The 27,553-nt window shown below is 33.0% G+C and overlaps 1 long non-coding RNA gene across 1 annotated transcript; it reads right to left on the reverse strand.

The window, feature by feature from the left end:
* Window positions 1–11,418: 11,418 nt before the first annotated feature.
* LOC114274924 (uncharacterized) lies at window positions 11,419–26,702 on the reverse strand. Its single transcript, XR_003633553.2, has 2 exons — window positions 26,300–26,702; window positions 11,419–11,766 (listed from the first exon to the last, which is right to left on the reverse strand). It is a non-coding gene; the product is annotated as an uncharacterized LOC114274924 (long non-coding RNA).
* Between the last annotated feature and the right edge of the window lie 851 nt (window positions 26,703–27,553).

Genomic DNA, 27,553 nt, shown 5'->3' on the forward strand with positions numbered 1-27,553 from the left:
ATGATAGTTTTTAAAATTTTTGTAAATATAAACTAAAAACAAAATAGTTACCAAACAGACTATTTATAGTTTATCCTATATTAAATCATTGTTAAACAAAAAAAAATATATATATATATATATATATAACTTTTTTTCTCTCTCCTCTCCTTTCTCTATCCGAAATTTTATCAATCAAAAAGTACATGTTTCCATCTCATTTTTTTTATAGTACAATGGCATGAGTTTGGACTATTATATATGATCCAAAAATGTATCTATGCTGCTATATGTATGTGTCTTTATTGGAAGTGCCGTTTTAATCCCCTCGCTTGGTTTCCTTCGTTAGTTTTATTTTCATACTACATTGATTTTTCACGAATCTCTTTTTATTTACTTGTGTTCTGAGAGGGGAGTTTTGACTGTGCAAAAGGGCTTAGTTGTTAACATGATGTGTCTAGCTCGGCCCATCGCCTTGCGGTTAGTTAGGCTAGACTGAGATAGACTAACTCCACCAAATAGGGTTGACCGAGCTCCACCATCTCACCTGTAGTGTTCTACTAGTGCACCGAGCAGATCTGACCAAGCTGTGGTGGTTCAAGTAGAGTGGGACTATAGTATAGAGCTAAAGCGGGTCTGGCTAGCCTGGCCGAGCTGCGGTTGGCTCGATACGCATCTCGAGAACAAGCCGATTGGTGGAAGCCGATCTTAGAATGGACAGCCACATGCCGAATTGTGGATAGCTCAGCAAGAGCTGCCACGTGGCCTAATTGGAGAGCATAAGGAGGAATCCACTGTTCAAGCGCGTCAATACTGTTTGGTTGTTTTGTCGATACTGTTTGAGAGTATTGTCACACACACACATACGTGTAAGACGAAGAGAGGATAGTACATCCACGTGCCTAAGAGAGGATGAGCAGGGTAGCATGCATGAATTATATAAACCCTACGATGCCTCCATGCAATAGATTTGAAATCTTTTGATATAGAGCTATCTTCTCTTTTGTCTTCTTCTCTATCTGTGAGTGTTAACTTGATTGTCAGAAGAGTTTTTCAGCAATACACCCGCTAAGTAGCTCATTGTCGCTGTGTTTTCAGGTTCGATGACGTTGTTCGGAGAAGCGTGCAGCTTAGACGTAAAGAGCACGAAAGCATAGAATATTTGCTCCTCGTACATGTTCCATTTAGTTCATATTATTTTTTTATGTTCCAATAAGTCTAATAGGTAACATAGTTATCAAAATATCTCTAATAATAATATTCACATTGACAGTATGAATGTTTCGTGATGTGAATGTTAACACATCAATATAAATATTCACATCGCTAATGTAAATGTTCACATCACCAAATTACTAACCATTCAAAAAATATTTGTAAGCATAGAATTATCTATAAAATACCTTAAATATGAAAATTAGGATTTGGTGGATCAAATGTCCAAATAATATGACTTATCAGAATAAAAAAATATTTTATGAACCAATTAAGATACAAATACTTAAAAAAAAATTTCTAATAAATCTCTTTTAAAAACCATAATATTATGTAGAATTTTTTTAGAAATTACACTCACACTTCCCGTTGAGATTTGAAGAAAAAGAAAAAAAAGAAAAAAAACAAATTCACTTTATTTGATTTCAGAATATTGAGCTCACTTTTCAAAAAATTAAAAGTTATTTATTTTTTTGTAGTTAAAGGTCCCTTAACATTTTTCACAGAAAAAATTCGAAATTTCAAAATTTGTTTGTAAAAATTAAAATTTCTCTAAGTCGGGACCGAAATTTCCGAGTGAGGCAAAATTTTTCTATGTCAAGCAAAATTTCTTTAAGTCAAATTTTCTCTGTGAAAATATTAAGAGACCTTAACTAATAAAAAAAAAAAAAAAAAACTGACCTTCCTACTATACAACGTTAGAGAGGAATGTTTCACTAATTTTCTCAACAAAAAAAGCACGAAAACAAAAAAAAAAAATAATTTTTAGAAAATCAATCAAAATCATACAATCATATTTTTGACATAATTATACTAACCCATTCTTTTAATATGGCTAAAATTACTGAAACTAATGCAGATGGTAGGTAGACACTAAAATAAACAAAAATAATATAACGGAAAATAAAACAATAAATAATATATATTCACCAAGAATTATAAGACAAGAATAATAAAGCTAAATTACATCGACACCCCCCTGAATATATTATTTTCATAATAGTTAAAGTTCCTCAACATTTTCACAGAAAAAATGCGACTCAGAGAAATTTCAATTTCCACAAAAAAAATTTGAAATTTCTCCGCAAAAATTGAAATTTTTCTAAGTCGAAGTTGAAATTTCTAAGTCAGTCGAAATTTCTATGTCAAGCAAAATTTCTTTGGGTCAAATTTTTTCTGTGAAAATGTTCAGAGACTTTAACTAATAAAAAAAAAAATCTTGAACCTCTTCTACTACACAAAGTTGGAGAGGGATGTTTCATCAATTTTCTCAACAAAAAAAGCACGAAAACCAAAAATTTAATTTTTAGAAAATCAATCAAATCAAACTACTATCGTATTTTTGACATAATTTTACTAACCTTCCTCCTAATATGGCTAAAATTACTTAAATTAATGCAGATGGTAGGTAGACACTAAAATAAACAAAGATAATATAAAAGAAAATAAAACAATAAATACTATATATTCACCAAGAATTATAAGACAAGAATAATAATGCTAAATTACATCGACACCCCCTTAAATATATTTGAAATCATACTGTCACCCCTTTTATTCTCTAAAATATCATTACCCTTCCTTACCTAAGTAAATTTTGTAATAAAAATCAAACTACTATCATATTTTTAACATAATTATATTGACCTTTTTAATATGGCTATATTTACTGAAACTAATACAGATGATAGGTAGGCACTGAAATAAATAAAAATAATATAAAGTAAAATAAAACAATAAATAATATATATTCATCAAAAAAATCAAATAACTACAGAGAATAGAGAAATAATAAATAAATAAATAAAATATGAAACAAAGAATTATAATTTATAAGACCAGAATAATAAACCTAAAATACATTGACACCCCCTGAATAAATTTGAAATCATACTGTCGCCCCTTTTATTCTCTAAAATATCATTACCCTCCTTACCTTAGTAATTTTTGTAATAGTTTGGTCCTTCTGTTAGTCAACCATCCAGTGACCTAATGAAAAATTATGACATCAGCAAAAATTCATCCAAAATGTCAAATTTGCCCTTGTAAAGACTGCTTTATTTATTTCCTCAAAACTTAAATCTCTCCAGTAAGACACTCTCTCCCTCTCATACCTGCAAATTTGCATCAAACCATCCAACCCAGCACAATACCACCATCTTCATTTCCCTTTCTTTTCCCCCTCCTCCATAACCAATTAACAATAAACATATTAGGACCTCATTTTAATTTCTAACAGTAATTTTGTTTTATTTTCAGCAAATAAAATAAAATAAAATTATTTTTTCAAATCTCATAATACAAACATGATATACACAGGAACAAATGCATATATCTTAACAGTACTAATAAATATATATATATATATATATATGTATGTATATACACTAAAACTTTTCATTTTTCCCTTAAACAACGAGTACAAACTCAGTTCAAACTCAGTTCATTGGCTTTTATATCTTATAAAACCAAACAAATACATATATATACATTCACATATGAACTACTAGTGAAGAATTAAAAACCCAATCCAATTGATGCTTTCAATTTTGACGAGAAATGCGCGGTGAACAGAAACATAGATTTGGGTTCCCTCTTTTTTTCCTATGCTCTGCAACACCTCACCAGCCACTACCTCCTCCATTGACCTCCGATTCCCAATCCCACCCAAAAAAAAACCCAGTGTCACTGCCCAAATCAACCACTCAAATCACCCATCAATAGGGACGCCCAAATAAACCATGTTTATATCTCTTTTTCTACAAAAAACAAAGACCATTACCCACCACCAACAGACTTGCCCTCTTCTATTGCCCAAATCAACCAGCCTACCCTACCTCCACCACTAGTTTTTCCTCACAAAAACCCATATCATCACCTCATCCATGGCCTTCCAAATCTCAAACATTGGCATCCACGACCTCCCAATCACACCCAAATTGCATTACCATTTGCCGATTACCTATCATCAACTGCGTAAATCTCACCAATCCCATAAACCAGCCACGCTAAATCTGATCAATTGTGTTTGGAGTGTTTGTGAGGAAAGATAAGGTTTATGAGTGGAGATGGTTGTGGTGATTTGCAGTATACTAAAGAGGAATAAATAAAAAATTGTAGCATTTCATCTTATAAATAAGGGTATTGCAATAATTTTATTATTTCAATTAACTGGGTTACTGACAAGGGGTGGCAGTGGTATTTTAAAGATTAAGGGGGGTTGACAGTCATATTTTAGATAAACAGAGGGCGTGTCATTGTAATTTACCCGAATAATAACTATGAAAATAAAATACTATAAAATAATTACCAAGTAACCAAATTAAACAACTATAACTCAAAAAAATGTCATATCATAATTAAGGAAATGGAGAAATTGAGAGTTAAAATTATAAATTTGATTGCTAAGATATTTGAAAAGGAATTAGTCTTCTTGATGGAGATTGTGAGAAAGATATCCATTTTTTTAACATCAATCATTGAAACCCAAAAGCAAAGAATTTCACTCAAAAGAAAAAAAAAAAAAAAAAAACAAAGAATTTTGTTCCCAGGATTTCTAGGAAAACAAACTAATAGATAAAATAAAATCAAGCAAGAAATAATATTATATTCATCAAGAAAGAAGAATAACTATTAAAAATTAAGATTATAATTCTCTCGTTGCAACGTTGCCAATAATTTTCTTTGCCTCAACCGAGATTTTGAGAAAGACGTATGTTTTTTTTACCATCAATCATTCATATGCAAAAGCAATAAATATTGTTCCAAGGATTTCTTAGCAAACAAACTAATAGATAAAGTAAAATAAAGCAATAAATAATATACATTCGTCAAGAAGAAGACCAAATAATTATAGAAAAATAATTAAAAATAAAGAAAATATCAAACAAAGAATTATAAGACAAGAATAATAACTATGAAAACAAAATATTATAAAATAATTACAAAGTAACAAAATTAAAAAATCATAACTTATAAGGAAACCGAGATATTGAGATTTAAGATTATAAATTTGATTGCCAAGATATTTGAGACAGAATTTAGTTTCAACGGAGATTGTGAGAAAGATGTTTGTTGTTTTAACATCAAGCTTTGAGACCCAAAAGTAATAAATTTGTTCGGAGGATTTCTGGGCAAATAAGAAATAATATATATTCATCAAGAAGGAAACCAAATAAAGAGAAAAATTATAAAAAACAAAGAAATTACAACTTAAGATTATACTTTTCTTTGCCCAAAAATCTGAAAGAGGAACTTAGACTCAATGCAGATTGTGAGAAAGATATCCGTTTTTTTAACATAAGCCTTGAGACCCAAAAACAATCAATTTTGTTCCCCCGAGTTCTTGGCATACAAACTAATAGATAAAATAATATATATTCATCAAGAAAAAAACCAAATAATTATAGAAAAATCATGAAAAATAAGGAAAATATTAAAGAACAAATTATAAGAACAAAACAAGAACTACGAAAACAAAACATTATATAAATAATTACCAACTAAGCAAATTAAAATACCATAACTCATAAAAAAGTAGTAATTAAGGAAACTAAGGAATTGAGAAGAAATCATAAAAAGAACTTAATCTTAATGGAGATTGCGAGAAAGATGTCTGTTTTTTTAACATCAGGCATTGAGACATAAAAGCAATGTATTTTGTTCCCCGTATTCCATGGCAAACAAACTACCAGATAAATTAAAATAAAGAAAAACATAATATACATTCATCAAGAAGAAAACTAAATAATGAGAGAAATATTATCAAAAATAAATAAATTAAAAATTAAGATTATAATTTTGATTGCCAAGAAATCTAAAAGAGGAGCTTAGTCTCAAAGGAGATTTCAAAAAAGATGTCTGTGTTTTTACCATCAATTATGAAGCAATAAATTTTGTTCCAAGGATTTCTTGACAAAACAAATTAATAGATAAAGTAAAATAAAGCAATAAATAATATATATTCATCAAGCAGAAAACCAAATAATTAAAAATAAAAAAATATATATTAAACAAAGAATTATAAGAAAAGAATAATATCTATGAAAGCGAAATATTATAAAATAATTACCAAGTAACCAAATGAAAAAAACCATAACCTATAAAAATTGTCATAATTAAGGAGACAGAGAAATTGAGCATTAAGATTATAAATTCGATTGCCAAGATATCTGAGAAGGAACTTAGTCTCGATGAAGACTGTGAGAAAGGCGTCCGTTTTTTTACCATCAAGCATCGGGACCTAAAGGAATGAATTTTATTCTTAGGATTTCTTGGCAAACAAACTAACAGATAAAGTAAAATCAAGCAAGAAATAATACATATACAAGGAAACCAAAAAAAGAGAGAAAAATTATTAAATTTAAAGAGATTAGACACTAAGATTATAATTTTCTTTGCCAACAAATCTAGAGAGGAACTTAAGTCTCGATGCAGATTGCGAGAAAGATGACTGTTTTCTTAACATTAAGCATTGAGAGCCAAAATAAATCAATTATGTTCCCGCGATTTCTTGGCAAACAAATTAAAAGACAAAGTAAAATAAAGCAAAAAATAATATATATTCTTCACGAAGAAAACCAAATATTTAGAGAAAAATCATGAAAAATAAAGAAAATATTAAAGAACGAATTATGAGACGAGAGTAAGAACTATGAAAACAAAACATAATATAAATAATTACCAAGTAACCAAATCAAAAAACCATAGCTCATAAAAACTTACTAATTAAGGAAGCTGAGAAATTGAGAGTTAAGATTATAAATTTAATTGCCAAGAAATCTTAGAAGAACCTAGTCCCAATGGACACTGCGAGAAAGATATCCATTTTTTTAACATCATGCATTGAGATGTAAAAGCAATGAATTTTGTTCCTAGTATTTCATGACAAACAAACTAACACACAAAGTAAAATCAAGAAAAATATAATATACATTCATCAAGAAAAAAACCAAATAATGAGAGAAATTATCAAAAATAAATAAATAGAAAATTAAGATTATAATTTGGATTGCCAAAAAATCTGAGAGTTAAGAGTCAACAGAGATTGTGAGAAAGATGTTTGATTTTTTAACTTCAAGCACTGACACCCACAAGCAATGAATTTTGTTCTCAGGATTTCTTGGCAAAGAAACTAATAGATAAAGAACAAGAAATAATATATATTAATCAAGAAATAATAATAATAATAATAATGAGAGAAAAATTATCATAAATAAATTAATTAAAAATTATAATTATAATTTTGATTGCCAAGTAATTTGAGAGAGGAACTTAAGTCTCAATGGAGATTTCGAGAAAGATGTCTGTTTTTTTACCATTAATCATTGACATGTAGAAGCAACAAATTTGTTCCAAGGATTAATTGGCAAACAAACTAATAGATAAAGTAAAATAAAATAAAACAATACATGTATTCATCAAGAAAGAAAAAAAAAAAAAAAAACCTAATAATTACAGAGAAATTATTAAACAAAGAGTTATAAGACAAGAATAATAACTATAAAAAATAAAAAATAGTTACCAAGGACCTGCTTGGTAATCATTTCGTTTTCAGTTTTCAGTTTATATTTAAAAATATTTAAATATAATGTATATCGCTATATGGACAATACATGTTTCCTTAATGCTAGTCCTTTGTTGGCAGTCACTAGTATTTGGTGTCTAAGCGACAATATTTCTTATGAGATGTTTTTGTAGATGTAGTGATCCAATATATATATATATATACACATGTACATAAATATACACATATTTCATATATATATCAGAAAGAAAAAAAAAAAATTGATGAAGCTCTGCATGGGTAACTTGGTTTCAAATCATAATCAGTCAAGCAACTAGAAAAAGAAAGGAAAATATTCCAGCACAACTCCAACCACAAAACATCTAATCTAATCAAGAAAAAAAAAAATTGATGAAGCTCTGCATGGGTAACTTGGTTTCAAATCATAATCAGTCAAGCAACTAGAAAAAGAAAGGAAAATATTCCAGCACAACTCCAACCACAAAACATCTAATCTAATCACAAAGGCAATTAGCGTTGCACTGCTATTCCTCATCAGCATGGCCGGTGTTAGGAACCTAGAAATATAATCTATCAATAGAATACGCATTCATAATCATGAATAGAACCTAGGATTACAAATTCACAATCAAACAAAAAATAATAATAATAATAATTAACACACACAGAAACCCTAATTATTCTTGGCTCTCTTACTGTTCAACAGTGAAGGGAAGTTGCAACAGAAGAACAAAAAAACCAGAGCAATTGCCAATTCTTGGGGAGCAAATCAGCGACATATTTATTAGATTGAGAAGATTGTGAATCAAAAGAAAGGAATCGTTATGAGCAAGATCTAAGATCTATATTTTCATACACATTACAGAGAAAGGGGGACAAAATATTACAAAAATCACAGCATATATTAGACTAGAAATACAGTGTGTATATATATGCATAGAGAGAGAGAGAGAGAGAAGGGAATACCTGTGAGAGCTACGATGGAGGAGGAGGACCGCGGTGGTAGTGGTGGTTGAATCTACTGATGCTTCTCGCCAATGAATTAGGGTTTGTGCTAGTTGGGACTTGAATCCCAGCGGCAATTTTTCGACTCGAGCGGGACAGGGAGGACCATTGTTGGTGAGACAGGATCACTGACAGAGAGAAATATAGGGCAACAAACGGGTTCGATGGGAGGGTGGTTCGGAGGGAGAGGCGGCTAGAGCGAGAGGACCGTTGGTTCAACACTGACAGAGATAAACGATCGATCTAGGGCAACAAATACAGGTGGGAAATATATAGGACCCGGGATGGGGGGTGTTCTTCTCAAACTTAACAAAATTGCACCCTAAAAAAAAAGAAGTTATTACATACGTCCATCTCATATCCTACCTATTATGTCCTTATAATTTTATTAGTTACATACTTATTATTTCTTATTTTCTCTTCTATGTATTACATAAAGCAACTGATAGAATTGGAAAGGCACACAACCTAATTAGACAAGACAATTAGAATTGGAAGGGCACAAAGCCTAATTAGACAAGATAATTCCGCCTTAAAAAACATATGAATCAACAGAAATATTGGTAAAAAGTATGTATTATATGTACCTTATAAGTAAGTAAGAAAATGGCATAATTCTATATTTTCTAATCAAACTCTATATGAGTCAAAATCAAAGATCTCATGAGTCCTAACTAAAATAATGTCATAATAAAAATAAAAAAAAATAAAAATTGGTTATAAGTAAAGAAGAAAATGATATAACTAAGGGTACATATGGTATGCTACTTTCAAGGGGTGTGTATAGTAGAATTTCACATGAAGCGATCTCTCCACAAATTTAATGAAATTATAGCTATTTTCTTTACAAATTTTAAATGACACGAACAATCTTGTCGATTTTGTCAGACAAATAGTGTGAACTGAATATAACATTTTATCATTTTTTCAGATAAAATGTATGACATTGACATTGAATATAATACAGATATCCTGAATTTCGAGTTTAGATTTGGGGTAATTAAGATTATTAGGGTTTAGGGTCTAGGATTATTACAATTATTATGATTTAAGATTTAGGATTTGGGATTTAAAATTTTATACATTATTGAGAGGGTAATTTATATGTAAATTGGGCCGAGCTGGGTAATGGGTCATTTTGTGGGCCACAGTAAGAAGGGCTAAGTAAAAGGGCCTTGTAATTAGTCCGGTCCAGAGGAGCCTTACAGATAGCCCGGTCTGAGAGAGCTTGGTGGTTAGGTCGGTCACTACGGTCGGCGCGGTGACAGTTAGCTCGGTCAAACCATCTTGAGCCGAGGTATTTTTGGCTTCAACTCAAGACCTTGCTATTGAGTAGCTTGGTCCACGTACGCAATGGTTAACACGATCTACAGGCGAAGCCGAGGTACATATTACACATAAAGTGCCGGGATAAATGCAACATGAGTATTGTTAGCTCGGTTACATTGTCATTGTGCCATGGCAATGCTAGCTCGGTCGTTTGGATATACCACCGAGTTAGGACTATCTCACTTGGTTTAAGCAGTGAGGGGGGTGTTGAAGGATAAGCATTATCTTTTAGGAGAGTAATTCCTAAGAGGACTCTGCACGGCGAGATAAGAGTCCTACTAGGATTGCGCCACACGGAACCTATAAAAGCTCACAACATCACCTATGGAAAGGTAACACAACTTTGATTCTCGAATACACAGAGCTTTTGTCTATTTGTCTATTTTGCTGACTTAGGCATCGGACAGGTATCTGACACACACCCACCGGCTAGCTCACGTTTGTGTTTTCAAGGAGTAAAGCGACGTCGTTTGGAGGAACGCAGACTTGATCAACAAGATTATACGAGAAGATTATTTCTTGCTCGTACAGATGACAATATTATTCTTTTTTATTCATACAATTTCACAAATTACTGGTAAAAAATGATTTAATTGCTATGTGAATTAAAATGTCAAAGAAAATCATTGTAATTATGTCAAAAAGTGTAGGCTCACTGTGTTTTCCCGAACCTAAGGACAAGTTAGTGTAATTTACCTATTTTTTTATATTTTCAATAATTTGTATAGTGTTATTCTCCTTGACAACGGTGGCGTAGGGAAATGGAGGGGGTTGGGATAGAGAGAGTGTGGCAAAGAATGACAGAAAAGGCAGCATCAGTAGTGGAAAGGGTTGCAGTCAGTGGTGGTTGGTTAGTGATAGAGATAGGTTAGATGATAAGGGTATTATAGGATTATGTGGTGTGAATTGTAAAAGAAAATAAGGACAATTACAACAACAACAACAACAACAACAACAAAAGGCAAGGTTTTAGCATTTTAACAAAATAAATCTTGAATTTTTAATTTTATCAATTTAAATTATAATCTATTAATTTAAACTATTTGTATATTTTCGTTAAGTGAAATTGACCCAAAAAATATTATTTTAGTCATTAAAATCAATGTAAGTATACATAAAATGTCTAAAATATATTTTTCTTTGAGTTTAATGACTAAAATACTAATTTTTTTATTGATTTTACTTTAAAAAATACGCAAATGATTTAGATAGAAAACAAATCAAACTAAAGCTAGCACGTCTGTCAACGACTTACGAGAATGACCTAACCGCAATCACTGCTAACGGTCTGACTCTACGCGACTTGAATGACGTCCCACTAACCCTAACTTTGTACTACCCATCATTAAGCACAAACCCAGGAATAACATTAATTATAGTTTTATTTTATTTTATCTTAATTATGCCATATATGGTCTCATGATCTACTGTGCTGGAGAGGGTGGCCTAACGGCTGTAGCCAAAAGACAAATTTGTTCCTGTTCATCCATTGAATATCGGAATTTTCAATATAGAGGACGGTCTCCTCAATAATAAAATTCTGGACATAAGGTACTGGAGAAGTAAGGAGGACATCTTTAGCTGTACGGCTAGATTTCCCTTTTTTACTGGAAAAGGCATGTAAGCCTGGAAAGTCTGTATGATAGGGATTGGAACCCCTTCCTCGGCCCCGTCTGCCCGGGCCGCGGCCTCTACTGGACATTGTTTGGACCCTGCAGATATTCGCGGGTTAGAAAGTCAGGAAGAGAATTAGTTTCTCCTCTGATATATTCAATATCAAAATCAAATACTGAAAGTTGGCCCTGCCATGTGGCAAAAATTTGTTTTTGAGCCAAATTTTTAACATCTTTTTTAAAAATCTGTTTTGCTGCGGAACAATCAACTCGGATCAAAAAATTTTGGTTTAATAAATCATCCTGAAATTTTAAAACACATTTAACAATAGCTAAACATTCTTGTTTAATTGTCGGATAATTTTTAGCAGCTTGATGCCAAATACCAGAAGTAAATCTTAAAAGTTCTTCCTTTTTACTGCTGGGATTAAATTGTTTAAGTATGCCACCATAACCAAGATTAGAGGCATCGGTTTCAACAATTTTCTTCCATTCTGGATGTGGAAAAGAAAGACAAGGTAGAGTTTTTACTCTAGTCTTAATTTTCTGGACAGCTTCTATATGCTCTGGAGGATTTTTTCTATGTCGGGAATATAAGATTGCTGCATCAGTAGCAAGGTTAGGATAGTAATCATGGATATAATTCAAGCTTCCTAAAAATCGCTGTAATAGGGTTTTATCTTTAATTTCGTCTGGAAATTTATATGCAAATTCCATGCTTCTATTAATGGGAATAATAGTACCATTATGGATATTATGACCCAAAAATCGGATTGTGGTTTGAAAAAGTTGCATTTTTTATGCAGAAACTACTAATCCATTTTTAATGATAGCATGTTTAAAAATATTAAGATGTTTCATATGTTGGTCAATTGATGAGGAAAAAATTAAAACATCATCAATGTAACAAATGGAAAATTCTGTATAAGGATGGAAGATATCATTCATAATATGCTGGAATTCAGAAGGTACATTTTTTAATCCAAATGGCATAGCATTCCATTCAAAATGCCCAAAGGGTACTGTAAAAGCAATTTTGTATCTATCTTGTTCAGTGATTTGGACTTGCCAATCTCCTGATTTCATGTCAAATTTAGAAAATATCACTGCATCCAGGAGGCGATCTAAAAGATCTTTTTTATTAGGGAACTGGACACCTTATCCACTGTAAGGCTTCATTCAAAGGTTTGTAATTAATGACCAATCTTGGCACACCTCGTTCAATTTCGGCATTTTTGTTAACATAAAAGGCAGTACAACTCCAAGGAGATATACTGGAACGAATAACTGGAACGAATAAGGTTTTTCTGGAGAAGAGTATTAATTTCTGATTTACAGAGCTCTAAATACTCTTTCTTCATTTGACTTGGTCGAGCGCAGGTTGGGATTTTCCGCTCATCATAACCTGGTTCATAAGGAAGAGAAACTATGTGTTTCTTCCTATTCCAGAAAGCATTTGGAATATCACTGCAGATTTCATGTTGAAATTCTTGTTCAAGTGATTTGATTTTTTGCTGGAAAGAAGACTGTTGAAGTCTTTGTTCTGTAGTAAGAAAACTAATTTCTTTTTGTAAAAAATTAATTTGTTTTTCTTTGAAATTAACTAGATCTTTAATCTGATCTAACTCTTTCGTATATGGTTCTGTAATAAACTCAAAAATAATCGGCTGATTATTTAGGGTTGTATGAATGCCTATGGAATCAATTTTAGTGATTGGCATTAATAAACATAGGAATGGTGTTCCAAGAATTATGGCCTGCGACATGTTCTTGATAAGAACAAATGAAGTGGGAAGTCATAATCCTTAGTTACAGATTAAAACTTCTGGAAGTATACTGGATATATAAAGAATTGCCACTTGCACTTGTAAGTGACTGAGTTGTTTTATGAAAGTATTTAGTAAGAATTAATCCTTCCTTAATACAATTCATATCAGCACCACTATCAACCAGAGCAATAGCATCTTTTATGATAAAATCAGGTTTTATCATCAAGGTAATTTTGATATATCATTTCTGAAAGGTTGCCGTGTTCATAAGCATGAGATAATCAAGCTCTTTTGAGTCTGGAGTGGATTTTGAAGCGGGTTCATTGATAATTATCCCTTTTTCTTTGTTTTGTAATTGACTATTAATCTTTTTTATTTCAGAATTAATAGCAATATTGGAAGTTTGTAAATGTTTAATTTCAACTTTTAAAGCATTGACTTCCATTTTTAAATCCTAGATTGTCAGAGATTTTTCAACAGTAACAGGTTAAAGTCTTTGAAAAACTTCTTTCATACTGTAGTGCTGAGGAGGAAGAATTTCTTGCTGCTTCTGTTGCTGTAAACATAATTCTAAGAATTTTAATTTCATTTCTGGATTAGAAATTTGATCAGCAATATTAATCATATTTTGCTCATCTTCTGTAAGAAGATTGATACTGGGTCCTCCAATATCAAGTCCATTTATTTCAACTATAGTTTTCCAATAGTTGACTTCATCGGAAATCTGATTAAGATTTGTTTTGCAGTCACAAATTTCTGGAGAGTTTTCAGATTCAGTGTCAGAATCTGAAGAATAAAGTGCTGCAATCTCATCCTCATTATCTGAAGAAGTATCTGATTCATCAGAAAGCATTCTGAGAATCTGCGGCCGGATTTCATTATCTAGTGATAGTTCATTTAGCTTTTGTTGTATCTTTGACTTACAACGGTTAGCATAATGTCCTATCTGTCTACATTTGTAGCATTTAACTGTAGATTTCGATTTTTTCCTGAAAGATTTTTGTTTTCCTTTAGATGGTGGTTGTTGCTGGACTTGGTTTTTAACATATTTATGTTTTCTGTATCTCCTAGAATGATATTTTGGAGATTTTTCAATTTTATGCCTTTTCTGTTTTTGAGGATACTGTAATTTTGTATCATAGGCAAATTGTTCGCAGAATTCGCTTAATTCTTTTCTTCCTGTAAGATGATGTTTCATCTGTTGCTGTAATTTAAGATCATTGCATAAAGTAAGTCCTTCATCAGTGATAATACCTACGAGTTGACCATAGGTATCTCTATTGTATGGAATAGCTAATTGGTTGTGACGATCTCATAACTTCTTTCTGACTCTTTCAGCAAAAAGAGTAGGAAGACCGTCAATGAATTTAGCTTTCCAATGATCTGAATTGGCATTAGCTCTGCGATATACTTTCATCAGGAAGACATCTTTATACCATCTAAAATGAGATAAAGATGGACATCTTAATTTCTGTAATAGTTCTCTACTACGATCTTCAATACCTGTTACAGTACCAATAAAGTGGAGAACTATAGTGTTTACCAGAGTGTAAACAGCATCTTGTTCAGTAGATTCTGCCCTAGTATCTGGATCAATCTTAACCCTAGTAGAGCCTAGGATTTCATTATTTTGAGTTGTACTAAGGATGTTATCCCACCATCCTTTGAGTAGTCCTATAAAACCACTAACAATAAATCTAGCAACTTGGTGGTCAATATTCTCATTCTGCTTGCACACTGTTGCAAACATGGGCATATGCTGAAGTACCTCAAATATCTAGTATTCTGAAAGACCATCAATATTCCATTCATAAATGGTTCTACTGTGGTATGATTTCTGGCTATGGAGAAAGTCTTCTTCATAAAGGATATCCATAGGACTAGGTCTGGAATAATAATACCTGTTAGGAGCAATGTAAACAGTTCTATCTATATTTGATCCATAATGGACTTTACTAACAGAAGAGGGTTCATTTTGGAAATTAGCCTGAATTTCAGATATTTGGTGTGATTCCAAATTTTGATAGTTAAAATGATTTTTGGATAACATGTTAACTTGTGAAGATTCTCCTATATGAAGATTTTTAATCTTATTTAAAAGAGTATCCATAAATTCTGTATTATCCTTTTTAGGTTTTAGATTAAAATTTGTCACTATAGGGGTAGGCTTAAAAGCTACAGGTTGTATGTCTGGAGTTTTTGGTTGAAGATGACAGGTGTTTTGAATATTAACAACTGTTTCTTCAATTCTGGTTAATTGTTTGCCCATAGTTTGACAGAAAAGGTTTGTATAATTATGCTGTTTAAAAATATGAATAATTTCCTTAACTGTCAAAGTATTAGTGCTGTTTGCTGGAGGTTCCACAAAAGCAGTAATAACTAAAGGCTGACTGGAAGTAGTCACTAGGAAGTAATTCTAGAGATTTGGGTGGAGGATGTATAGAAGTAATTATATTACCATCCGTTGCTACCCAACTTTTATGAACATTTGCTAAGACATTTATTTGCGAATTCTGGATGCTACCATTTTCCATAAACCATAATGGAAATGATAGAAGTTTTTGGTTTTCTTCCAAATACTTATAATACTGAATTTTGGTTTCTTTTAATTGGTCTGAAGTATGTGTTGCAAAATACCATTCTCTGAATTTTGCATATTTATCCTGGTAAAAATCCTGATTTAGGATTTTCCTATTTTCACTTCCTGGATTAAAATTCATTAAACTTCAAAATTCATGTCACTGGCTGTAGGACTACAGGGTCCTTTGCTACTGGATTCCCGTGGTTCATAAACACCATGTGGGATTCTATTTGTTGAGTACTGTAACCCTTGGACTACTGGATCCATAGGATCTATGTGGTCAGGATTACTTAGTGACCTAGAGGGCATACCTTGTATGACTGATTCTAGAGGCTCAGCTGTAGAATGTCCGGATGACTCAGGGAAGTCTACTCTATAGGCTTCTCTAAAAGGAGTAGATCTAACGCTAGTGGTTGACATACTCCTGGATAATTGTCTTTGTGGTCGCTGGAAACGAAGAAAGACATTACCTCCTTCAATTTGGATAACATCATCCAGTTTTTGCTGGACAATAGGTCGAGGTGGAACAGCATTGGTAATTTGCCATCTGTCTGGAAAAGTTATTTTCTGCCATTCAATCATTTATGGCATAGCAACTTGGCTACTGTATAAATTTGTATCGATTAGCACTGTATGACCTTGATCACTCTGCTTTCTAATGTAAGGATTTAAAGTTGATAAAACCTTTAAATAAATTCTGGAAATTACCGTAAATGGTGGTGATCCTGGAAGATACTCATAACAATGAGACAAAACTCTTAGTTTAAACCTCAGAAAGATTTTGATCTGCAAGGGCTACGCTCAAATTTGGGTATATATCAAAGTATATTGGACCATGAGCTAAACTGGTTTCTATGGCTCCCATAAGTGAAGCTCTCCAATTGGTACATCTACCATCTCGTAATGTACACTGAATACTGGTATTTTGACGTAGAAGGGTCAATGGCTTAAAGGCCACTTGAACATGTCCTATGTGGACGTATTTGTATTTCTGTAAAAAAGGGTAAAGATCCTGGATATGTATTAAATACATAAGTTCATCATTATTTTGGACTGAGGCTGCATGTTCAAAGGTTTTGATGATTTTTCTGCTAGAAAAGTCTAGCATACCTATCTTATAGATGGTATCTGGTTTAACCTTTGGTATTGTCCATTTATCAAGTGCCTCCTTGACATCTTGATAAGCAACAAACTCTCTGGCTTCTGATGTAGAAGCTACTGTATTGGCCACTGTATTTACTTCTTCTGTAGGAAGAGTACTCATCTGGTTGTATGATGACCATATATGTATAATTAAAAATAAAATAAAACTAACTATAATGAACTTTAAACATGGCTCTGATACCAATAATGGTGCTTGATACAGGATAAAGCTAGCACGTCTGTCAACGACTTACGAGAATGACCTAACCGCAATCACTTCTAATGGTCTGACTCTACGCGATTTGAATGACGTCCCACTAACCCTAACTTTGTACTACCCATCATTAAGCACAAACCCAGGAATAACATTAATTATAGTTTTATTTTATCTTAATTATGCCATATATGGTCTCATGATCTACTGTGCTAGAGGGGGTGGCCTAACGGCTGTAGCCAAAAGACAAATTTGTTCCTGTAATTGATTTTGGGTTTTTTCAATTTGTTGATTACAATATTCTACTTGTTGATTAGCCCAATTATCATTCGGAAATATGGTAAAAAACTGGATATAATTATTACGTCGAGAATTATAATAATCTAATATTTCATTTAAAACAACAAGAATATCAACAGAACTCATACATAATAAAAACTTAAAAAGAAATACTTACAAGTACTGCCGCTATTCTTTTATTGTTATACTTCAAACGGTAGGGAGGAAATTACACACCAAGAGAGAGAGAGGGAAAGAGTACAAACTTATAAACTGGAAAATAAAATTGCGTGCCTTCAACAAGGGTGAGGCATCCCTTAAATAGAAAAAGAACAGCTAATGGATAAGGATGAACGAGACAAGTGGCGTGTCCTGGTTGGTGGTGGAGTCGATTATTTTATCTCCTCAAAATTCCCTTATCACCGGTGTCGGCAAAGGCCTGCTGGATGGCCAGCTGGTATTATGGTAGACAAGGAATCTACTTTAGCCGAAAGTAGATTTGTCGTGACATGAAGCTGGAAAGTGGTGCTGGATTATTGGTGGAAAATGCATTATTCCGCTTTTACTTTTCCTTTCTTGGCTTTTTCTTTGCCTATCTTTTTAGCAATAATTCCTGTCAAGGAATCCCAAAATCTCCAAGATTTGGGTCGGCATCTACTGGATCTTGTGATTCGCCTGCCAATACTGTGAATTCATTATCATCCTCATAAAGATCAGTATGGCCTTCATCTTCTGGATCTCCATGACTGGTACCAAATTTCATACTGGTATCATCTCTGGTGAATGACTGAAGAAATTGTTCTTTCATATAGTCCATACTTTTGATGACTAATTCTTGTTCTGAAAATACTGGATATTTTTGTCGTAATTCATTTTGAATCTGGACAAAAAGATTTTGGACTGTTGGTGCAGCTGGGATAAGCTTGGGAGTAGCATCCCAGCAAGCCTGTATATGACTTTTAATTTTCTAGAGGAGTTCTTGATGAGGTTTTGGATCATCCATTTTATTCCACAATTTATAAAAGAAAACTCTCTTTAGACGGGGAACTTTGTTCTGGAAATCACATTGGAAATTCCATTTCCAAATCCATGGGATACCAAAGCGAATAACAAAATGGACTGTAGATTTAGACATAGAAATGTCCTTATATCCTTGAAGGTGACTGTATGCAATTTGCCATTCTTGCATAGCCACTGAGAGAAAGAATTTACTGAATATTTGTAGCTTAACTATATCAGTTTAACATAAGCACCACATTTATGGTTTCTTAAATAATTTAAGTGTTAAATTCTCAAGCCCAGAAGGATGAATTTGAATTCCCTTTGACTTTCTTCCAATTCCTCTTTCTTTTCTCTTACTTTCTCTAACTTACACCACTACAAGGGGCATACCCCAGGCCCAAGCCAAGCACTATACAAGAAGCAGAACCAAAAACCAAAATAAACAAAACAAAATCGCAAAAAGCCTAGTCCAACCCAGTATAAACTGTTTAACAAAACATATCTAAGCAGACAAAATGAAAGAAAGAAAACACAGAATTAAAGTAGAAAACCCAAGCATAATAGCAACTTAACCCAAAATGTGTTCATGGGCCGCATGCAGATTTGATGAGGAGCATAAACACACTCAACAGCTAAGTAGCAAATAGCCAGAAGTAACCACACTACTTTGTACTTCCATGCACTTTGTACTCTTCTGGCTCTTAAAGTAGAAAGTTTCTATCTTTCTCTGCACCTCTCCATCCTTCTCTCTTTTGTTCCGGGAACAAATTAGCTTGCGCCCCTAATTGTTTCATTTGCTAAAGTGGCCAAGTTTAACTTAAACTAATCTTACTTAGCCTCTCAGAAAGAGAATTTACTGAGTCATTGTAGCATAACGATCTTAGTTTAACATTAAACACCTCGTTTAATAATTACCCAAAAAAAAAACCTCATTTAAGTTTTCTGAAATCACTTATGCGTTCAATACTCAAGTCTAAAACAATAAATTTGAATTCCCTTTAATTATCTTCCAATTTCTCTTTCTTTTCTTTAACTTTCTTGTCTAGCTCTCAAGATAATAGTTTCTCTCCAATTCTCTTCGTGCTTCTCCATCCTTCTATCTTTCGTTCAAGGAAACTAATTCACTTGGGACCCTAATTGTTCCATTAGCTTAAGTGGCCATGTTTAACTCAAACAAATCTTGCTTAGCGTCTAAGAAAGAGAATTTACTGAGTAATTGCAACTTAACGATATTAGTTTAACATAAGCACCGCATTTAAGGTTTTCCAAATTGCCCAAGTGTTCAATTCTCAAGTCCAAAAGGACGAATGTGAATTCCCTATAATTTTTTTTCCTATTTCTCTTTCTTTTCTCTATCTCTTCTATCTCTCAAGAAAAAAGTTTCAATTAGTTTCTAGAACAGAATGGAGAAGCATGGAGAAGCATAGATAAAGTTGGAGAGAAACTTTCTTCTTGAGAGCTAGAAGACAAAGTGAGAGAAAATGAAAGAGAAATACGAAGAAAATTACAGGGAATTCAAATTCATCCTTTTGGACTTGAGAATTGAACACTTAGGTGATTTTGAAAACCTCAGATGAGATGTTTAAATTAAACTAATATCTTTAAGCTACAGTTACTCCGTAAATTCGTTTTCTTAGAGGCTAAGCAAGATTAGTTCGATTTGAACCTGGCCACTTAGGCTAATGAAACAATTAGGGGGCCAAGCTAATTAGTTCCTAGAACGAAAGAGAGAAGGATGGAGAAGCACAGAGAAAGTTAGAGAGAAACTATCTTCTTGAGAGCTAGACAAGAAGTCAGAGAAATAGGAAGAAAATCAAACAGAATTCAAATTAAACCTTTTGGACTTGAGAATTGAACACTTAGGAGATTTCGAAAACCTTAAATGAGGTATTGAAGTTAAACTAATGTTGTTAAGTTACAATTTATTACTTAGTAAATTCTCTTTGTTAGAGGCTAAGCAAGATTAGTTTGATTTAAACTTCGCCACTTGAACAAATGAAACAATTAGGGGGCCAAGGCTAATTAGTTTCTAGAACGAAAAAGAGAGAAGGATGGAGAAGCGCTAAGAAGTTAGAGAGAAACCTTTTTCTTGAGAGCTGGAAGAGACAGTTAAAGAAATGAAACAGAAAGAGGAAGAAAATCAATGGGAATTCAAATTCATCCTTTTAGATTTGAGAATTGAACACTTAGGTGATTTAGAAAACCTTAAATGACAAGTCAAACTAATATCGATAATTACTCAGTAAATTCTCTATCTTTGAGGCTAAGCAACATTAGTTTGACTTAAACTTGGCCACTTAAGCTAATGGAACAATTAGGGTCCCAAGCTAATTAGTTCCTTGAACGAAAGAGAGAAGGATGGAGAAGCACAGAGAAAGTTGGAGAGAAACTTTTATCTTGAGCGCGAGAAGAAGAGAAAGTTCAAGAAAAGAAAGAGAAGTACGAAGAAAATCTCACATTCATCCTTTTGGAGTTGAGAATTGAGCACTTGGGTGATTTCAAAAATCACAAATGAGGTGTTTAAGTAAACTAATATCGTTCAGCTACAGTTACTCAATAAATTCTCTTTCTTAGAGGCTAAGCAAGATTAGTTTGAGTTAAACTTGGCCACTTAAACTAATGAAACAATTAGGGGCCCAAGCTAATTAGTTCCTGGAACGAAAGAGAGAAGGATGGAGAAGCACAGACAAAGTTAGAGAGAAACTTTTTTCTTTAGAGTCATAAGAGATAGTTAGAGAAAAGAAAGAGAAATAGGAAAAAAAAAATCATTTTTGATTTGAGACTTGGACACTTAGGTGATTTCGAAAATCATAAATGAGGTGTTTATGTTAAACTAATATCGTTCAGCTACAATTACTCAATAACTTCTCTTTCTTAGAGGCTAAGCAAGATTTGTTTGAGTTAAACTTGGCCACTTAAACTAACGGAACAATTAGGGGCCCAAGCTAATTAGTTCCTAGAACAAAAGAGAGAAGGACGGAGAAGCACAAAGAAAGTTAGAGAGAAACTTTTTTCTTGAGAGAGAGAAGAAATAGTTAGAGAAAAGAAAGAGAAATAGGAAAAAAAATCATAGGGAATTCACATTCGTCTTTTTGGACTTGAGAATTGAACACTTGAGCAATTTGGAAAACCTTAAATGCGGTGCTTATATTAAACTAATATCGTTAAGTTGCAATTACTTAGTAAATTCTCTATCTTTGAGGCTAAGCAAGATTTGTTTGAGTTCAACTTGGCCACTTAAGCTAATGGAACAATTAGGGTCCCAAGCTAATTAGCTCCTTGAATGAAAGAGAGAAGGATGGAGAAGCACGGAGAGAATTGGAGAGAAACTATCATCTTGAGAGCTAGACAAGAAAGTCAAAGAAAAGAAAGCGAAATAGGAAGAAAATTAAAAGGGATTCAAATTTATCGTTTTAGACTTGAGTATTGAACGCTTAAGTGATTTCAGAAAACTTAAATGAGGTGTTTTTTTTTTTGGGTAATTATTAAACGAGGTGTTTAATGTTAAACTAAGATCGTTATGCTACAATGACTCAGTAAATTCTCTTTCTGAGAGGCTAAGCAAGATTAAAAAAGATTGGTCATTAATTACAAACCTTTGAAGGAAGTCTTACAGTGGATTAGGTATCCAGTTCCTAATAAAAAAGATCTTTTAGATCACCTCCAGGATGCAGTGATATTTTCTAAATTTGACATGAAATCAAGATATTGGCAAGTCCAAATCACTGAACAAGATAGATACAAAACTGTTTTTCCAGTACCCTTTGGGCATTTTGAATGGAATGTTATGCCATTTGGATTAAAAAATGCACCATCTGAATTCCAGCATATTATGAATGACATCTTCAATCCTTATACAGAATTTTCCATTTATTACATTGATGATGTTTTAATTTTTTCTTCATCAATTGACCAGCATATGAAACATCTTAATATTTTTAAGCATGTTATCATTAAAAATGGATTAGTAGTTTCTGCATCAAAAATGCAACTTTTTCAAACCACAATCTGATTTTTGGGTCATAATATCCATAATGGTACTGTTATTCCCATTAATAGAAGTATGGAATTTGCATCTAAATTTTCAGACGAAATTAAAGATAAAACCCAATTACAGCGATTTTAGGAAGCTTGAATTATATCCATGATTACTATCCTAACCATGCTACTGATCCAGCAATCTCATATTCCCAACTTAGAAAAAATCCTCCTCCATGGGGACCAGAGCATACAGAAGCTGTCTAGAAAATTAAGACTAGAGTAAAAACTCTACCTTGTCTTTCTTTACCACATCCATAATGGAAGAAAATTTTTGAAACCGATGCCTCTAATCTTGGTTATGGTGGCATACTTAAACAATTTAATCCCAACAGTAAAAAGGAAGAACTTTTAAGATTTACTTCTAGTATTTGGCATCAAGCTACTAAAAATTATCCGACAATTAAACAAGAATGTTTAGCTATTGTTAAATGTGTCTTAAAATTCCAGGAAGATTTATTAAACCAACATTTTTTTATCCGAGTTGATTGTTCCGCAGCAAACAGATTTTTAAAAAAGATGTTAAAAATCTGACTCAAAAACAAATTTTTGCCTTATGGCAGGGCCAACTTTCAGTATTTGATTTTGATATTGAATATATCAAAAGAGAAACTAATTCTCTTCCTGACTTTCTAACCCGCGAATATTTGCAGGGTCCAAACAATGTCCAGTAGAGGCCGCGGCCCGGGCAGACGGGGCTGAGGAAGGGGTTCCAATCCCTATCATACAGACTTTCCAGGCTTACATGCCTTTTCCAGTAAAAAAGGGGAATCTAGCCATACAGCTAAAGATGTCCTCCTTACTCCTCCAGTACCTTATGTCCAGAATTTTATTATTGAGGAGACCGTCCTCTATATTGAAAATTCCGATATTCAATTAATGAAGGATCCATGGGAAATTAAAAGGAGGTATTTGACTACTCAACATTCTTTACCTCACTTTGATCAGTACAGATACATTTATGAGCAGATCCTAGTTGATACTGCCTCTATTGATTTCAAACATACCTTTGCTGAGCCCAACCGCACAACTAGCCCTATTAATTACAGTAAGGCTACTATCCAGCAAATATTGCCCATGCCGGCTTGTGGTATGCATTCTCATGTTACCTGTACTCTTGGGATCCGCTCTAAAGAATCTCGTTACAGTTACTGGGATTATATCAATGCTTTTTCCCAAGCATTTTATTATATGAATCCCCCACGAAATCATTCTTGGTTTATCCGTGTTCTTCTTGACATTTTTCAAAACGATCTCCCAAACTGGTTTCTCATTTGGTGGGATAAATTTGGTATTCAAATCGATGCCTTTCCAGAAGATATTCGCAATGCATTTAAAGAATGGCAAATTGCATACGACCTTCCAGGATATAAGGACATTTCTATGTCTAAATCTACAGTCCATTTTGTTATTCGCTTTGGTATCCCATGGATTTGGAAATGGAATTTCCAATGTGATTTCCAGAACAAAGTTCCCCGTCTAAAGAGAGTTTTCTTTTATAAATGGTTGAATAAAATGGATGATCCAAAACCTCATCAAGAACTCCTCCAGAAAATTAAAAGTCATATACAGGCTTGCTGGGATGCTACTCCCAAGCTTATCCCGGCTGCACCAACAGTCCAGAATCCTTTTGTCCAGATTCAAAATGAATTGCGATAAAAATATCCAGCACTTTCAGAACAAGAATTAGTCATCAAAAGTATAGACTATATGAAAGAACAATTTCTTCAGTCATTCACCAGAGATGATACCAGTATGAAATCTGGTACCAGTCATGGAGATCCAGAAGATGAAGGCCATACTAATCCTTAGGAGGATGATAATGAATTCACAGTATTGGCAGGCGAATCACAAGATCCAGTAGATGCCGACCCAAATCTTGGAGATTTTGGGATTCCTTGATAGGAATTATTGCTGAAAAGATAGGCAAAGAAAAAGACAAGAAAGAAAAAGGAAAAGCGGAATAATGCATTTTCCACCAACAATCCAGCACCACTTTCCAGCTTCATGTCACGACAAATCTACCTTCGGCTAAAGTAGATTCCTTGTCTACCATAATACCAGCTGGTCAACCAACAGGCCTTTGTCGACACCGGCGATAAGGGAATTTCGAGGAGATAAGATAATCGACTCCACCACCAACCAGGACACGCCACTTGTCTCGCTCATCCTTATCCATTAGCTTTTCTTTTTCTATTTAAGGGATGTCTCACCCTTGTTGAAGGCACGCAATTTTATTTTCCAGTTTATAAGTTTGTACTCTCTCCCTCTCACTCTCAGTGTGTAATTTCCTCCCTACCGTTTGAAGTATAACAATAAAAGAATAGTGACAATACTTGTAAGTATTTCTTTTTAAATTTTTATTATGTATGAGTTTTGTTGATATTCTTGTTATTTTAAATGAAATATTATATTATTATATTTCTCGACGTAATAATTATATACGGTTTCTTACCATATTTCCGAATGATAATTGGGCTAATCAACAAGTAGAATACTGTAATCAACAAATTGAAGAAATCCAAAATCAATTACAGGAACAAATTTGTCTTTTGGCTACCGCCGTTAGGCCACCCCCTCCAGCACAGTAGATCATGACACCATATATGGCATAATTAAGATAAAATAAAATAAAATAAAATAAAACTATAATTAATGTTATTCCTGGGTTTGTGCTTAATGATGGGTAGTACAAAGTTAGGGTTAGTGGGACATCATTCAAATCGCGTAGAGTCAGACCATTAGAAGTGATTGCGGTTAGGTCATTCTCGTAAGTCATTAACAGGCGTGCTTGCTTTATCCTGTATCAAGCACCATAATGCATATCGCTATATGGACAATACATGTTTCCTTAATGCTAGTCCTTTGTTCGCAGTCACTAGTATTTGGTGTCTAAGCGACAATATTTCTTATGAGATGTTTTTGTAGATGTAGTGATCCAATATATATATATATATATACACATGTACATAAATATACACATATTTCATATATATATATATATATCAGAAAGAAAAAAAAAAATTGATGAAGCTCTGCATGGGTAACTTGGTTTCAAATCATAATCAGTCAAGCAACTGGAAAAAGAAAGGAAAATATTCCAGCACAACTCCAACCACAAAACATCTAATCTAATCACAAAGGCAATTAGCGTTGCGCTGCTATTCCTCATCAGCATGGCCGGTGTTAGGAACCTAGAAATATAATCTATCAATAGAATACGCATTCATAATCATGAATAGAACCTGGGATTACAAATTCACAATCAAACAAAAAATAATAATAATAATAATAATTTACACACAGAGAAACCCTAATTATTCTTGGCTCTCTTACTGTTCAACAGTGAAGGGAAGTTGCAACAGAAGAACAAAAAAACCAGAGCAATTGCCAATTCTTGGGGAGCAAATCAGCGACATATTTATTAGATTGAGAAGATTGTGAATCAAAAGAAAGGAATCGTTATGAGCAAGATCTAAGATCTATATTTTCATACACATTACAGAGAAAGGGAGACAAAATATTACAAAAATCACAGCATATATTAGACTAGAAATACAGTGTGTATATGTATGCATAGAGAGAGAGAGAGAGAGAAGGGAATACCTGTGAGAGCTACGATGGAGGAGGAGGACCGCGGTGGTAGTGGTGGTTGAATCTACTGATGCTTCTCGCCGATGAATTAGGGATTGTGCTAGTTGGGACTTGAATCCCAGCGGCGATTTTTCGACTCGAGCGGGACAGGGAGGACCATTGTTGGTGAGAAAGGATCACCGACAGAGAGAAATATAGAGCAACAAACGGGTTCGATGGGAGGGTTGCTCGGAGGGAGAGGCGGCTAGAGCGAGAGGACCGTTGGATCAACGCCGACAGAGATAAACGATCGATCTAGGGCAACAAATACAGGTGGGAAATAAATAGGAGCCGGGATGGGGGGTGTTCTTCTCAAATTTAACAAAATTGCACCCTAAAAAACAAAAAAGTTATTACCATACGTGCATCTCATATCTTACCTATTATGTCCTTATAATTTTATTAGTTACATACTTATTATTTTTTATTCCATGTGTTACATAAAGCAATTGATAGAATTGGAAAGGCACATAACTTAATTAGACAAGACAATTAGAATTGGAAGGGCACACAGCCTAATTAGATAAGATAATTCCTCTTAAAAAAACATATGAAACAGCATAAATATTGGCAAAAAGTATGTGTTATATGTATCTTATAAGTAAGTAAGAAAACGGCATAATTATATATTTTCTAATCAAACTCTATATGAGTCAAAATCAAAGATTTCATGAGTCTTAACTAAAATAATGTCATAATAAAAATAAAAATAAAATAAAAATTGGTTATAAGTAAAGAAGAAAATGGTATAACTAAGGGTACATATGGTATACTACTTTCAAGGAGTGTGCATAATAGAATTTCTCATGAAGCGATCTCTCCACAAATTTAATGATTATAGCTACTTTCTTTACAAATTTTAAATGACACGAACAATCTTGTCGATTTTGTCAGACAAATAGTGTGAACTGAATATAACATTTTATCATTTTTCGGATAAAATGTATGACATTGACATTGAATATGATACAGATATCCTGAATTTCGAGTTTAGATTTAGGGTTATTAAGATTATTAGGGTTTAGGGTCTAGGATTATTACAATTATTATGATTTAAGATTTAGGATTTGGGATTTAAAATTTTATACATTTTAGTTCAAAATAGATGACAATATTATTCTTTTTTATTCATACAATTCACAAATTACTGATAAAAATGATTTAATTGCTATGTGAATTAAAATGTCAAAGAAAATCATTGCTTGTTACTACTTTTCAAAAAACACT

This window comes from Camellia sinensis, chromosome 13, assembly GCF_055761805.1.
Source record: "Camellia sinensis isolate YWXY chromosome 13, ASM5576180v1, whole genome shotgun sequence".
Taxonomy (NCBI): Eukaryota; Viridiplantae; Streptophyta; class Magnoliopsida; order Ericales; family Theaceae; genus Camellia; species Camellia sinensis.